This window comes from Arvicola amphibius, chromosome 3, assembly GCF_903992535.2.
Source record: "Arvicola amphibius chromosome 3, mArvAmp1.2, whole genome shotgun sequence".
Taxonomy (NCBI): domain Eukaryota; kingdom Metazoa; phylum Chordata; class Mammalia; order Rodentia; family Cricetidae; genus Arvicola; species Arvicola amphibius.
In genome coordinates, this window is record NC_052049.1 from 128,612,417 (window position 1) to 128,628,026 (window position 15,610).

The window sequence follows — 15,610 nt, forward strand, 5'->3', positions numbered from 1 at the left end:
TATTCTTAGGGCAGTGGGTATCCTAGTTAGCCTTAACTGCCAGCTTGATACAGCCTAGAGACATCGGAGAAGGGAGTCTCAATCAAATGATTTCCCAGATCAGATTGCTTTGTGGCCATATCTGAAGTAGGGAGGGCTGCCGTCTTGATAGTTAATTGGCTTGGGGTGCGGGCATTCCCGCCATGGTGGCATCATTCCCTAGGCAAATAGTCTGGGCTAGTGAAAGCTAACTGATCATGAGCCACTGAGTGAGCAGTTTTCTATGGCTTTTGCTTCAAGTTCCTCCCCTGGCTTCCCTCAATGATGGACTGCGTGTGACCTAGAAGCAAAAAGCCAAATAAACCCTTTCCTCCCCTAATTTGCTTTTGGCCATGGTGTTTGTCATCGGAACAGATGGGGAAGTAAAATCGTGACTCATATGACATGACAAGGATCACGTGCAGGTATCTCTACCTGACATCCCTAAATGGTTGCTCCTTGGTTTCAAGCAAGCAGAAGATATAACTAAGTTAAATCAGCTTAAGACTCTTTAGAGAGGGGCTGGAGAGATGGCTCAGTGGTTAAGACCACTGACTGCTCTTCGGAGGACCAGAGTACAATTCCTAGCACCCACATGGAGGCTCACAACCATCTGTAATTCAAGTTTCAGGGGATTTGATGCTTTTCTGATAACTGTTGGTACCAGACATGCATGTGAAACGTAGACATACATGCAGGTAAATACTCACACACATAAAAATAATGATTTTTTTTTAGAACAGAAGACTCTTTAGAAGTGGCACTACCTAAGTGTATACACAACACCCAGCTTCTCTTTCCCTACCTGCCCGAACATGGGCTAAGTGGAGTAGAATAGGCAGCATGTGCTCAGGAGACCACGAGGTCACACACAGCAAACAGCAGAAGGACCCTGGGCCTGGGATGAACCGCAAAGGTATTCAGGGCTCTTCCCTTAGCAATGCCTTTCACCTGCAAAATGACTCCTGCATTCTGTGCCCAGCGCCTTTTCTAATGGTTCCACACAGGGTTTGCCATTTGTGGGTTTTACTCAACAAGCGTCGCTGTGCAGGCTTGTGACAGTGTCCTGGGAACTGTGCTTTTCAAGAGAGCTCCATCACAAAGCCTGGGTGGCCAGGGAGCAGCTCCAGGGCATTACTGACTCTTGCAAAGGATGGGATGGTCAGAGAAGTCTCTTCAAGGGGGCTCCTTAGCTGAGCATTGGGGAATTTGTTCATCAAAAGAGAGGGAAGGCTTCAGTAGACACCACTGTGATGTGGGAGAGTCTTCTGTTTGTGTTGATTTCATTCGTTAATAAAGAAAACTGCTTTGGCTCATTTAATGGGCCAGCCCTTAGGTGGGTGGAGTAGACAGAACAGGAAGAAGGAAGTGAGGTAGATGGCTCAGTCAGATGCCACGCCTCTCCTAAGTGAGGCAGATGTCATGTCTCTCCTCTCTGAGACAGATGCAATGAAGCTCCAGCCCAAGATGGATGTACGCTAGAATGTTCCCGGTAAGACACCACTCGTGGTGCTACACAGATTATTAGATATGGGTTAGTCAAGATGTGAGTAAGAGGCTGAAACTAATGGGCCAGGCAGTGTTTGAATGAATATAGTTTGTGTGTTGTTATTTCGGGCATAAGTTAGCCAGGCGGCCGAGAGCCGGGCTGCGGGAAGCGGCCCGCAGCTCCACACTACACCACTGTTTGCCAACACAATGAGTATCATTTCCTTCCTCTTGGCGGAGGGTACCTTGGTTTTCACCCACTTCCCTCCCTACTCTTGGCTTCATTAAATGCCCTTGAGGGCAGCTAGGTTCAGAGATAGGCACAAGATGAATGTTCTTCCGCAGACAGGTTCCAAAGATGCTTTCTCCATTTGTCCGGAAGTGCTCCAAACAAAAGAAGCTCCTCCTCCTTTAGATGGACCACGTTTTCCCAAGATGCCCAGGCGTGCAGCAGACATCTGGGAAACTGGGCAGAAATAAACGTGAGGAACTCACCAAGGCCAGTGGAGTGGGAATGGGAAGCTTGTTCTCCATGATGCCGTAATGTTCATTTATCTCCCCTGGAGCCACCAGCGGCAGGACTCATGAGAGTTGATAAATCTTTAGTGTGTAAGCTTTTGGGTGGGATTTTCTGTACCTGCAGCCAGCATGCCAAGACATTCTAGAAGGAAGCAGGAACAGACATGCTGGAAGGACTGAGAGAAGGAAGGAGGTGACTAACAGCAGGCCAGTGAAGAGGATGGAAGCTCGCCGGGACGGAACGACCCAGAACAACAAGGGAGAACTGAAGACAGTGCAGAAATTTCTGCAAGTTTATCAGCAGGAGAGCAATGTGTTTATATTCATATTTCCTATGAAGGCACTGGCAAGTGTGTATAAGGAAGAGCAACCTCAGAGACAGGAAAGCCCAGGAAAGCCACCTGCTCCTCTAAACAGTGGTGATGAAGACTTAAAGAGGAGGAGGGACCCACAAAGCTGCACATTCTTTCTGGGCCTCAGCACTAATGCACCATGGGACCGAAGGAAGAATCTAGGCTGATGTTTATATATCTGGCCTGGCTGACTGGTGTTGTTCATGAAGACGGAGAAACAAACAGGCAAACAGCAACAAACCCATCGCTGATGTCAAGGTTATTGTCTTCTGGAGAGCTTGATGGGTAATGAAAGGTGTAAGTTCAGTTTTAATTACCCCAAGCCTTCAGGTTCCCATTGAAAGCTGGGTGGAGCTATTCTGCATGCTGTTGCTATGGGGTAAGGCACAGATAAGTGTGTTACTGAGCTGGTGGTGGGGGTAAGGGTGGGGGTGGGGTATCTTGTGCTTAACGCTTTGACTCACACAGAAAATACTAGGAGTCTAGGCCTGTCACAGGTAAGCTCTGAATCTTACATCATCCCACAAGAGCCTTTGACTAAAATGATGTTCTTGACCCATGTTTTGACCTCATGACTTGGGCACCCAGCTGCCTACTTGCAACTGCCATTTGGAACTGACCAGAAGGATGACCTAGCACAGAGAATCCCCTGCCAATGGAGTTGATGGGGTTAAAATGTGGACTCTGGGCATACATAGGGGTGGCACACCTGTGCTAGATGGTTGTAAGGGCTACCTAGGAACACCTGGTAAGAAACAAACAGATTATACGAAGGGAGGAAAGTCCTGCTGCTTCCCGAAGCAGTCTTGTGCCACGACTTGTTATTTAAACACATCTTCTGTGTGAGGACTGCACGCTGACTCACTGTGAGAGACAGCGGGAAGATCAAGGATGAACAGGACAAGATCGCTTACAAGGCTAAGGTGCTTCTGAGCATCCACAGGGAGGCAGACATGCGAACTAAAGGGGCAATAGAGAATGACAGGTGTAAGCAGACATGGTGGTACACATCTAGAACTCAACACTTGAGAAGCAGGGGCAAGAGGATCAGGAATTCAAGGCCAGCCTGAGCCACATAGTAAGATCTTGTCTAAAGAAAACGGGGGGGGGGGCGCGGGGGGGAAGGAGGCAAGGCCTCTTGTCAAGATCAGAAACTCAAGAGCAGGTTCAAGGAGGGAATAAATATAAGGACCTGGGATTTGATGCCAGGCGGTGAGGAGCACTGTACCAGTGTGTTGAGGTAAATCACTAAGTGTGGAGCCCAGGACAGAGGGAGGACTGGGTTGCTGAGGACAGACACACTGACTCTCTTGCTATATTTCTGCTCTAGTTTGTTAGATTTTCTATTGAATTCTTCAGAACTCCTGACTTATAGCATCTTAGCAGCAAAGGGATGCAGGGCTAATCTTGTCCATGCCTGTGCTTAGCAGAAACATCCCCTCCCACCTCTGCACTCGTCAATCCAGTTCGTCAGTCTGTCACACTCAGCCTGGACACTCACTGGTGTCTGCCACTCTGTCCTGGCTGGCTAGTCACCACATTGAGACAGGGGCTCATTAACCATAGCCCAGGTTGGCCTCGAACTCATTACGCATCAGGAGGGCGACCTTGAATTCCTGATCCTCTGGCTCCGCCTCCGTAGTGCTGCATTTACAGGGGCCCACTACTATGCCCAGTGCTATGCAGTGTTGGAAATGCTTCCTGCACGCCAGACAAGCCTACTCTCCAGAGCCCTGCATCCCTGTGTGTTAGTGCTTTCTTGTACTGGCTAAAAAATCAAAGCCTTGAGCTGGGGTGATTGTGGGATTGTCAGATTCCAAGCTGACAGGAAGTACCTATCTTTCCCTGTAGCATTTGCCTCAGACCTTCTTCTCCTCCAAATGCACAAATAAGCAAGAACATCTTTTACACATCTTAGAACATTTTGAAATCTTAATCCTTCAACACAGAGTGTGCTAACTAAGTGGTGCGTGCTTCAGAGTGAATGGGCAGAACCTGGCTTTGTATATAGCTTTTTTTTTTAAAAAAAAAATGCTTTTCAAAAAAGTACATCTTGTAAGCCTTTAAAATAAAATAAAAACAAACAAACAAAAAACCCAAAATCTGCATGGTGCAGTCCTGAAAACTGCCAGCAGGGGGCTCCCGACAGTGAGAACACACGGGGCAAGGGCGGGGAGGAAGGGTTGCTTTGCACCAGTTTTGTTGTTGTTTTCTTCCTTGAGAACTGAACGGCATTTTCTTCCTAGCAAAACTCAGCGTTGCCGTTTCCTAACCCAAGTTAATGGACTGGCTATACCAGGAGTCCTCTTGCACATAAACGAATGCTTTCCTGTTTCTTACAGTTCAGACCCAGCTGGTCAGCGGGGCAGCCTGGGTCGAGGGACCCTGGGGCGGAAGGGACAGTGCTGCCGTTCACCTTCTTGTTCTGGACAGTATTTCTGAGAACCCATGGAAGTCAGACAAGAAAGAGGGAAGGAACACAGGACGGGGAGTCAGGGCTCCGGTCCAACCTTCCCCACTAAAGAAACACTGAAAATTCAGTTTAAAAAAAAAAAAAAGGAAGAAAAGAAAAGAAAATCTTCCACTTTTCTCCCAACTTTGTACTTTGAAAGACTTCAAATCTACAGAAAGAGTATAGGAAAATTTGGCCCAGAGGGTTAACATCAGCCTCCCCATGTCTGCCGTCTGTATCTTCTGCATATTAATGGATTCCATCAACAGTTTTTACATATTAGTCAGTTCCATCAACACTGATCTTAAGGTCAATGTTCTGTCCTCAAACTGCTTTAGCAGGGTGCTCAGGTGTGTGAAATCTGTGTGCGAGCACGAGAGAGAGAGAGAGAGAGAGAGAGAGAGAGAGAGAGAGAGAGAGAGAGAGAGAGAGAGAGAGAGAGGACTAATCTAATGAGGGTGGGAAACCCAGCAGCTGAGGCTGAGGCTGGGGATGCCAGCCAGGCTCAGGGACACTGCCCTGACAAGTTACCTGTGAGAAAGACAAAGGAAGAAAACATCTAAGCCAAGAGAGCTGCTACCTGGAGGGTGGAGAAGTCAGAGGAACGGTCCTCTGGAACAAGCCAGAGTGCCAAGGGTCAGATGGTGCCAAGGGGCTCACGTGCATCTTCTGGTTTAATCCTCACAACCTTGTAGGGCCAGCACTGTAACCAGCCCCTCTTTATAGAAGGGAAAAAATGAGGCTCAGAGCAGTCACGTGACTTAACAGAGGTGACTCAGCCTGGGAAGGGCAGCTGAGGAATCCCTCCTGAATGTCATGCTGTCCTCTCAGGGCAGGTGGACACTCTCCACGGCTACTCAAGTCTTCTGTCTAAATTCCTTCCCCTTCCCCACAGTAGCCTTCTCTCCTCCAGAGACTCAGAAACAGGTGGCTCCCTTTATCTGAGGCTCACAATTCCTTATGTCTCCTTATATCATAAAGTGGTTCCTGAGGTTCCAGAATCCAGTCACGACACCCAGGCCAATGTCCATACCGAGCCACCACTGTCGCCGCTACCCACACAGATGAACCTGGCCACATTCTCGCACCACAGCTTGCCTGACATCACTATTACTGCCGCCATCGCCACCACCATCACCCTTGGCATGGTCACTCAGGACTCAGTTCCCACACCATGCTGATCCCAGCCCTTCCTGTGGCAAAGAGCTTCCTTTAATTCTCCAGAAACTGTAGGCAGTGGTATGAGCCTCCCAAGTTTACAGATTGATCCTCAGAGGCATGTGGGACCCATTCGAGGCACTTGAATAATATGTTTATACCGCTATCTTGTTGGGGAAGTGCTAACATAAGGCTGATCTTAAACAAACAAATACTTAACTTACTAATTTAGAATTAAGTTCGGGCAACAGATTTTTCTGTGCACAAAGTGCCTGGGTGCTGTTCAAGGCTCTTGGTGTTGTCGTAAGGAGAATTCACTCTTCTAGTTCTTAGCCACAGAACTCTAGTTCCATTTATTTCATCCCGTTCTGTTTAGTCTATTGCCACCTCTCAATGAAAACAGTAATTTATGATAGACTCCTTCTGGGAGGCTCTAAAGCTCATGCAATTCCACCATTGACCACTAGATGCCACTATCAACCAGTTCTAGACAGCTTTACTCACCAACCCTGGTAAAGTCTCAGGCAAAGTGTGACATGACCTGACCTATCTACAAAGGCTGAAACACACAGTAAGACACGGGCTTCCGATAAAACATTACTGGATCCCAGTTGCAGTCTGGGGGAACCAAATATTGGCTTTTATTAACTTCTTTCCTATCATCAAGGCACGTGAAGCGCCATTAACCCAGCAGGACCTGTGTTTTATTTTTATAATGTATTTGAAGATCCATATCATACACACATTAAGTATTTAAGTTAGACTCCTAGAGGCTGACTAGGAGCACAATGAGGGTGGGCATGCTTTGGGTTTGGAAGTGAGCCTCACCTTGCAGGAATGAGAACCCACGTCTGGTTCTTAGAAACCAGGCCTTTTTTTTTTTTTTTTTTTTTTTTTTTTTTTTGCTAGTGTGGTGGCATATGCATGTAATTCCTCCAGCACTGGTAACGTGGAGAGAGGTGGATGGGTCCCTGGGACTCATTACCCAGGCTAGCCTAGCCTACTTAGTAAGATGCATGCCACTGAGAGAGATCCTGTCTCAGACACAAGGTGGACAGCATCCAAGGAACAACCTTCGAGGACAGAACAATTCCTGAGCATGCCCTCTGGCCTTCACACGCATGTGTAGATGTGTGCGTGCGTGCATATGCGTGTGAGTATGCATGGGCAGTCACTGCCTCCTCCTCTACCCCCTGCTACTTCACCCCTGAACGGTTTCTCACAGCTCTCAGGAGACACAGGAGAAAGGAGGATTTGTTATGGGAACACAAGGCTCTAACTGGAAACCAGATGCTCGGATGGCCCCTTCAGCACTTTAACAGAGCCGCTGGCCATCCCTGATTTCCCTTTCTTGTTATGGAGTCAGGGTAACAACCTCTTCCTCGGGCCCTCCACTTAGGATGTGAGGAGAAGATGCCCAGGTCATGCCTTGCATTTCACCAGGAAGTGTAGGAGAAGAGGACTTTCTGAGTCATCAGAAGACAGGTTGATGCGCCTAAAAACTGAAGTGATACTGGAGCCGGACAGATGACTCAGCAGTTAGGAGTTTCTAGAACTCTCCCAGAGGGCCTGGGTTCAGTTCCCAGCTCACAACCAGTCCCAGGGATCGATGCTCTTTTCTGGCTCCCAAGATACCAGATATGCACATGATGCAGACATACATGTACGGAAAACGCCCATACACATACAATAAAAATGTATAAGTCTTTGTAAAAATGTGATCCATGAAATAGAATAAAACATAAGAAGGTCCTGCCTGTTCACTGAAAGGCAGTAAATGACTTCAAGAGCAGAGCCATGCTGCCCAGGGGAGGAGTGATTTCCCCAGCCTACAAATCTAGTTTGTTCTGAAATCAAGAATTATATATAATCCCTGATGTGGGAGGGTCTTCTGTCTATGTGTTACTTTCATTGGCTAATAAAGAAACTGCCTTGGCCTTTTGATAGGCCAGCCCTTAGGTTGGTGGAGTAGACAGAACAGGATTCTGGGAGAAAGAAAGCAGAGTCAGGCAGACACCATGAAGCTCAGGCCTGAGATGGACGTAGGTTAGAATCTTCCCGGTAAGCCATGACCCTGTGGTGATACACTGATTACTAGATATGGGTTAAAGCAAGATGTGAGAGTTAGCCAAGAAGATGCTAGATATAATGGGCCAGGCAGTGTTTAAATGAATACAATTTGTGTGTTGTTATTTCGGGGGTAAGCTAGCCGGGATCCGGGCAGGAATGCAGCCCGCAGCCCCTCATTCCTTTTACTACAAGTCCCAACTTCCCATTGACCTTTGCTCTAACCTACTCTCATTTTGCCATCTGGAATTGTTGTAATTCTTGCCATCATTGCCCTAAAAGCCTTGGGAAAATCATTTCCCAAAATCAAGTAAAAAATACAATATAAACAAAATGCTTTGCAGCCAGGTTGGTGCACCTGTATTCTGAGCACTCAGGAGGCTGAGACAGAAGGATTTTACAGAACACCAGTGGCAGAGGAGAGCAGGCTGTCTTTCCTAACCTTAAGATGCTTGTGTGCTTTATTTCTCTTTCAAAACATATAGTATATGTGTCTGAAAAAACGAACAGTTTAACAGAGTAGCATAGAAAGTCCAAAACATTTATGCACCTACAGCGACAAAATCTCAAAGACCCTCAACAACAGTAAGTGTAACCGAGCGGCCACCTGAAAAACAGCAAGATAAAATCCACACCTCACGAGACACGCAGGATACATTCCAATAGGATTCACAAAAAAAAAAAAATGTAAGAATGTAAACACACAGAACCATACATTACGATCAGAAACACAGGAGAGGGAGTCTCACTACATATCCAGGCTGGCCTCAGTCTCCCGATCCCCCTGCCTCAGACTCCTGAGAGCTAAAATTAGAAACGTGTACCACCATACCCAGCTTGAGAATTCTTTATAACTTGCACAGTGTAGAAGACCTATTACATGAAAACCTTAATTATAAAAACCTGATAAATTCCCCACGTTCAAAATTTAAAACTTCTGCATGAAAAGAAAGAAAATCCCATCAGCAAAGAACAAGGTCAACAGGCTACCTAGCCCTACCCCCTAAAAACATTTTTGCAATATATAACATAGAAAAGAAATGTCTGGTGTATGAAACATCCCTACTGCTGAAGAAAACGGTCCATGAATAGAGGAATGGGCAGAGGATGCAAGAGGACAGGTCTTCTAGAGAAATGTAAACAGTGATGCCTGGGTCAGGAGGGTTCATGCAGGCTGGACCACTACCAGGCACGTCAGGAGTCTGGGGCACACATTAAGTCTTGCCAATCAGCCAATGCCTCCTCAAGCTTCGTATCCCAAGTACCTCACTCACATTAGGTCCTTAAAGGTGTGAAAACAAACTATCCCACAGAGAAATAAAATTGACTAGGGGTACCATTATTCATTTATCAGAGTGGCAAAAGTCCAATTGGCTATGAAAAATGGCCTCCTTTGGTAGTGGTAGGAGTGGCGTCCCTGCCAATCACACTAGGGAGCTATTTGCCATGCAGAAACTATTAACATTGCAAATCCACACATACACATCGTTTTTTAAAAGATTTATTTTGTGTGTATGTGTTCACAACATGTGCACGCCCACACATGTGACACATGTGTGGGTGTGCACAGAGACTAGAAGGGGTTGGAGTTCTAGGCAGGGATGAGTCATATAATATGCATACTGGGTACCAAGCTCTGGAGCAAGAGCTCTTAACTGCTGAGCCATCCCTCCAGCCCTGTATAAGTAGACACTCTTACGTTGCTTCAGAGAGTTTATCGGGTGCTTGTAAATGTGAAAGGAACCCACAGACACATGCATGTGTTACGGCATTGCTGCTAATGGTCAAAGACTTCATGCGATGTATCCTGCTTTCCTTCCACCATCCAAGACCGCACTAATGTAAAATGAAGGGAGGTGTGCTTTAGATGCTGAGACGAAAAGCTCCCCCAATACAAGGTCAGGAAGAAAAGAAGGTGTGAGGCAGTATTGCAGCATGTATCGAGTGGAAGGAGAAATAATAACGCATGAGAATTGGAGAGATGCCTCAGTTGGTGAAGGCGCTTGCCACCAAGTCTGATGACCTGAGTTCAGTCCCCAGGACCTATCTGATGAAATCTGCACGTTGTTCTCCAGCTTCCATGTGTGCGAGCTATGGCACATGCATGCATACACAGAAACATGTAAACACACAGTAAATAAATAAATGCAAAACTTTTGAAAGAAAAAAACAATAAAACACCAATTGTCAAGTAGATGCATAAAACCTGTCTTCGTGAAGATGCTATCAAACGCTGGTTCTTTCCTCTTGCAGGATGAGGAAGGATAATATTTTTGATGCTTAAATTAGATAAATGTCTGACTACCAAAAACACAGAATATGGTTATAGAAGGATGAAGTTCTAGGCTAGCTATCCAGCACCACACAAGACAGTGTGGGGGTGCATGCCTGCAATGCCAGGACTGGGGAGGTGGAGTCGGGAGAGCAGAAGTCAAGGTCATCCTTAGCTACTTAGAGAGTTCAAGGCCAGTCTGGAATGACAAGACCCTGTATAAAAAAGAGCAAAAGGAAAAATAGTGTCCTATACGTTTGTCCTCTAATGTTGACGTCTATCGAGGTGTGCAGCACCCCAGCCTGTCTTTCCAGAGGTTTCCCACCAAATTTGTGGTGGTAAAGGGATACTTGGTTCACTCAAACTTTGGCAGAAATTTATAGGGGATGCCTAAAGATGGTGTTGAGATGGCATATGTCCCCTTCACATCTTCACCAAGACATCCAAGCCAGGCCCCACTCCGGCCATCACTGTGCTAAGAACACTATGCCCATAGCAATAAGAGTACAATCCCACACGTTACCAGTAGCTGACACAGGATACTTCAGCAAGGACATGTACAGGGACCCAAAGGAAGTGTGTTTCTTCGCCTGGGCTGGCTAGTGTTTGCCAACTTCACACAAGTTCTACAGTCAACTAGAAAGAACAACCCCAAGCAAGAAATTGCTTCTATCACATGGGTCTGTCTGTGGGCAAGCCTGCTGGGCATTTTTCTTGATTGACTGATGTGGGAGGGTCCAGTCCAGTGTGAACGTTGTCACCCCTGGGCAGATGGTCCTGGTGTACATAAGATAGCAAACTGATCAAGCTCTGGGGAGCAAGCCTGTAAGCAGCAGCCCTCTATGCTATGGGGAACAAGCCAGTAAGCGGTAGCCCTCTATGGCCTCGCCCTCTGTTGCTGCTTGCAAACTCCTGCCTTGAGTCCCTGCTCTGATTTCCATTCAATCTGGACTACAGCTGAAAGCGGAAACCAACCCTTTCACAGTGCCCATTAGCCCCTTAGTCCGAATAGGCTGCATGGGCTGTCCAGACCTGCATAGGTCTCTGAACCCCTGATACGTTATGTCATGGCTTGGGGACAGCACCTATAGGTGTGACGGTATCAAATGAGCATTGTATAGCGGTTCTGCTCCTGCACCAGGACAGATAGTAGCCCCAGTGCTGGGACAAATGGTAGTCCCAGTACCCAGACAGATGGTAGCCACAGTGCCAGATGTGCTTGGTTTAAGGGCAGGGCCTCAGTGGATGTTTCCCCTCTTCCTACTACTAAGTGACAGGTGCAACCCCTGCCAATTTAGATAGAGCCCTGCAAGATCCCCACCTCTTCAGAAAACCATGGGAAGGGCCACGAACCCTGCTCCTCCTCATGCACTCTAGCCAAGGAGGGGCCATTAGGACCACACGGGAAGCTCTGGGCATCCTGTCTGTATTCTTACCCATAGACCTGTTTTTATATTGGACATCCAGGATGGCCTCATATTTTATTCCTGACTCATTATATCATCCTGTTTCCAGGGGAGTCTGTTGAGACTTAGACAATGACGTAGTGGAGATTTCCATTGCTAAATCCAGCACAGGTTCAGGAAGATGTAAGGGCCTCCTTAGCTAAGGATAGCCCCATCAAGAGACCAGATTAATTAGGGGCAGAGAGCAGAAGTAAATACAAACCTGGCACCCCAACATCTGCCAGCCCCTGCGCACCTCATTGAGTCAGGTCTTCCTATTCCGGCAGCTGGAGGTCAACAATACTGCCTCTTCTTGTCACCTGGACCCTGTGCTCCTCAGACACCTCCCTGTGACAGTCCACTTAATGAGACTTTCCACAATTATTCATGTTTTCAGGACCCTGGTACCTGCCAAGAACTCCTCCAACTTTGTAAATCTTTTGCCACTCAACAGGCTTTTTATTATCTTTTTCCTCGGGGCTTCAAGCCTAGTATGGTAGCAACCGTGTTGGTCTTTTCCATTGTTTTAGTGCCAGTGCCTAGCCCCAGTGTGTGGCAGGGATCTGCTAGCTGCTGAATGGATAATTATGTGTAGTACTGAGGATAATATAGAATTATATATGACACCTGGTAGGCAAAGAGTTCGATACCTAAAGAAGATGGCAGCTGTGTCTCACGTGAGGCAGTGGGGCCTCCTTGTGGTTAGAAAATATTTAAGCTGCAGACTCAATGCTCCTGTCGAAACAGTGACTAAGCCACCGGAGCATCTTCCCACACACATGTACCCCAGGAGTGTCTGTACCCTCAGAAGACTTGGATTTCAATGAAGCATCATTCACACTATCATTGCACTCCCCTGCGCACTATCATTGGTGCACTTCTCCTAAGATCACGAGAGGAAATCCCCTAAAAGGGAAATCCTGTCCATCATGATTTGGGAAGGCAAAGGGTCATCTTAGGGCATGAATACAAAACCTGCCATATAAATACCCATAAAAATTCCTTAACATTCACAACACAGAGCTCATTGGGTTGTTTCTCAGATTCTCCTTGAAGTGCTTGCTTTGTTCAGTGAACTTCTGTTCTGTCTATGTCTCTAGACTGAATTCTTCACTGCAAGAAGACAAAACCCAAGAGACCCCTATAATGTTCAAGTGTGCATGTGTGCGTGTGTGTGTGTGTGTGTGTGTGTGTGTGTGCACGCACATAATTAGAATCAAGCATATACTAATCAAGAAATTAAGACAGACTTAACATGTTAGGGAGTTGTCCGAGTGGCTAAAAATGAGAGAAAGAATACCCAACAGAAAAGAACTATACAACCAGGGAAATTCACCAGGTTTATGTTCAGTTTCAGCTTTAAAACATTTGGAGGCAGATTGCCACAGGCAATGCCTCATTTGCTGGAGTCCTGGAAGCTAGGCTACCGTACACTGCTTCACATAAGGACTTTTCGAGCTTATTTGAAGATTCTAGCAGGGGAGCACAGCTACTCTTGAACTCTTGACCAAAAAGAGTTCTTCCTTTCTCAGGGTGGGACACCCCCTTAGACTGTGTAGGAAGCTTTAGAAGGGTGAATACTACAGGAGCAGCGAGAGAGGAAGGAGGCACCTGCTAGCCTGCGGGATCAGCCTGCAGCCAGATCTGCTCACATCATGCAGATTTTAGGAGGTCCTGAGAGCAGAGCAAGGGCTGCAAAGTTATGATCCTCTACTAACCGTATTCTTCCTTGTTTTTTTAAGGAGAGGTTTACCAACAACTTCTAAGTTTGCTTATTCATTCATATATTGAAGAAAATTTACTGAATAATTTTTAAAAATTAAGCACCGAAGATAAAATATATATGATTACATATAACACACACACACACACACACACACACACCATATATAATTGTCTTTCTGGTTGAGGCACCCAGGCACTGTTGACATAGCAAGATGGCCTTTTAATGTCACCAGCACAAGGTTCCATTAGAATGATTTGCTGGAGCAGCAATCAGAGGGAGTCCCCAGTGGGGCACATAAACTTGGAATTCAAGTAAATGAGAAGCCTTCCATCCTTCTCGAGGCTGAATCATGGATGCAACTGTCTAGAACAGATAACCCAATTCAATTAGTCAGCTACAATTCTAAGCAGAGTCTCCATGAGGCTGGCGAGACGGCTCAGTGGGTAAAAGATGCTTACTGCCGAACCTTTGGATCTGAGTTCCATCCTCCGGAAACCATATGGCAGAAGGAGGGAACAATTCTTCCAAGTTGTCCCCTAGCCTCTAAATACACACCAATACACATATACACAAAAAAGTATGTGTGTGTGTGTGTGTGTGTGTGTGTGTGTGTGTGTGAAGCAGAATCCACCAATTAAAGCTGGTAAGCAAAAGAGAAGGTACCATTTAGAGCAAATGAACAGAGAAATGGGTGTGTACCTATTAGCCCCAGGGATGGGGAGGCAGAGATAGGAGGGCAACTGGAACACCCCACCACATCACTAGCTTAGCCTTATCAACCAGTGAGTTCCAGGTTAAGGGAAAGATCCTGTCTCAAAAATGAAGGCAGAGAGCAACTGAGAAAGGTAAGCTTGTCAACCTCTAGCATCTACATGCATTTAACACGCAGCACACACACACAGCACATGGCACACCTCAGAGGGCTCTTTGCTGGCTTGCAGCAGTGCAAACACTTGCCCTGTTGGGATGCTGAAGTAATCTGTTCTTCACAGAGCACCAACTCCTGGACTGTTTGTATTGGGATAACCTTTTTGTATACTGCATGAAGGTGTGTCTGTTTAACCTCACCTGCCGGAGGCACCTTCTGATTAGTTTAATGAAGAGCTGAATGACCAATAGCTAGGCAAGAGAGGATAGGCGGGACTTCCAGGGAGAGATAGAATATCTGGCAAATAATCTAGGTGCCAGAGTTTCGCCAGCCAGACATGGAGGAAGTTAGAGATATGGTACTGAGGAGAGGGAACGAGCTACATGACAAAATGTAGATTAACATAAACAGGTTAATTTAAGTTTTAAAAGTTAGTTGGGAATAAGCCTAAGCTAAGGCCAACATTTGAAATTAATAAAAAGTCTCTGTGTCATTATTCAGGATCTGGCAGACCAAAGAAAGACCCATTACAGGTTTGGCTCCCCCCAAAACATTGCATTCACATGGGATATCAAGGAGGGTCTCTGCCTCCGTCGTTCTCAGCTTCCTTCATTCTCCTTCTGATACGACCAACGCTGCATTTAGTAAATGTTTTTACATTTTATTTGAAAGTTTCTCATGGAAACAGCACCGATGGATGCATCTTCTCTGAATATTAACATTGTAATATAATTCGGTAAACTGAGGCTGCAGGAATCTTTGTGACCATGGGACACTGAGGCTAAACTTGGCAGAATTCTTTCCAATAAGTTTCTCTTTTAAAAGAGAAGTTTCTAAGCCACTGGGGGTGGGCATTGGAGAGATGGTTCAGTGGGTGAATCACCGGCTATGCTAGCAGGGGGTCTGAATTTGGATTCTCAGTGTCCACAAAAATCCAAATGTGGAAATAGAGTGATCCTACGGTGAGATGGGAGGTGGAGGCAGGAGAATTCCAGGAAGCTTGGACCAGCAAGGCTGGATGGAATACCAGCAAGATACGAAACCCTGTCTCCAAACAAGGCAGAAGATAAGGACTGACAGACGAGTTGTCCTCTCCTCCACGCATGTGCTGTGGAAGAGGCATGCATCTGCATTCACACACATGAATACATATACAGAAGGGTTGTGGGTTTGTTTTGGAAGGCGATGATGGAGGAGGTTGTACACAGAGATATGTAAATTGTACTTCATTCACTTTGATATTA

General features: G+C 46.3%; 1 protein-coding gene across 1 annotated transcript in view; it reads right to left on the reverse strand.

Annotated features, from left to right (window-relative positions):
* The window catches only part of Thsd4 (thrombospondin type 1 domain containing 4), a 573,246-nt gene that overhangs the window by 270,538 nt on the left and 287,098 nt on the right, over nucleotides 1-15,610 (reverse strand). The gene's annotated exons all lie outside the window — the stretch shown is intronic.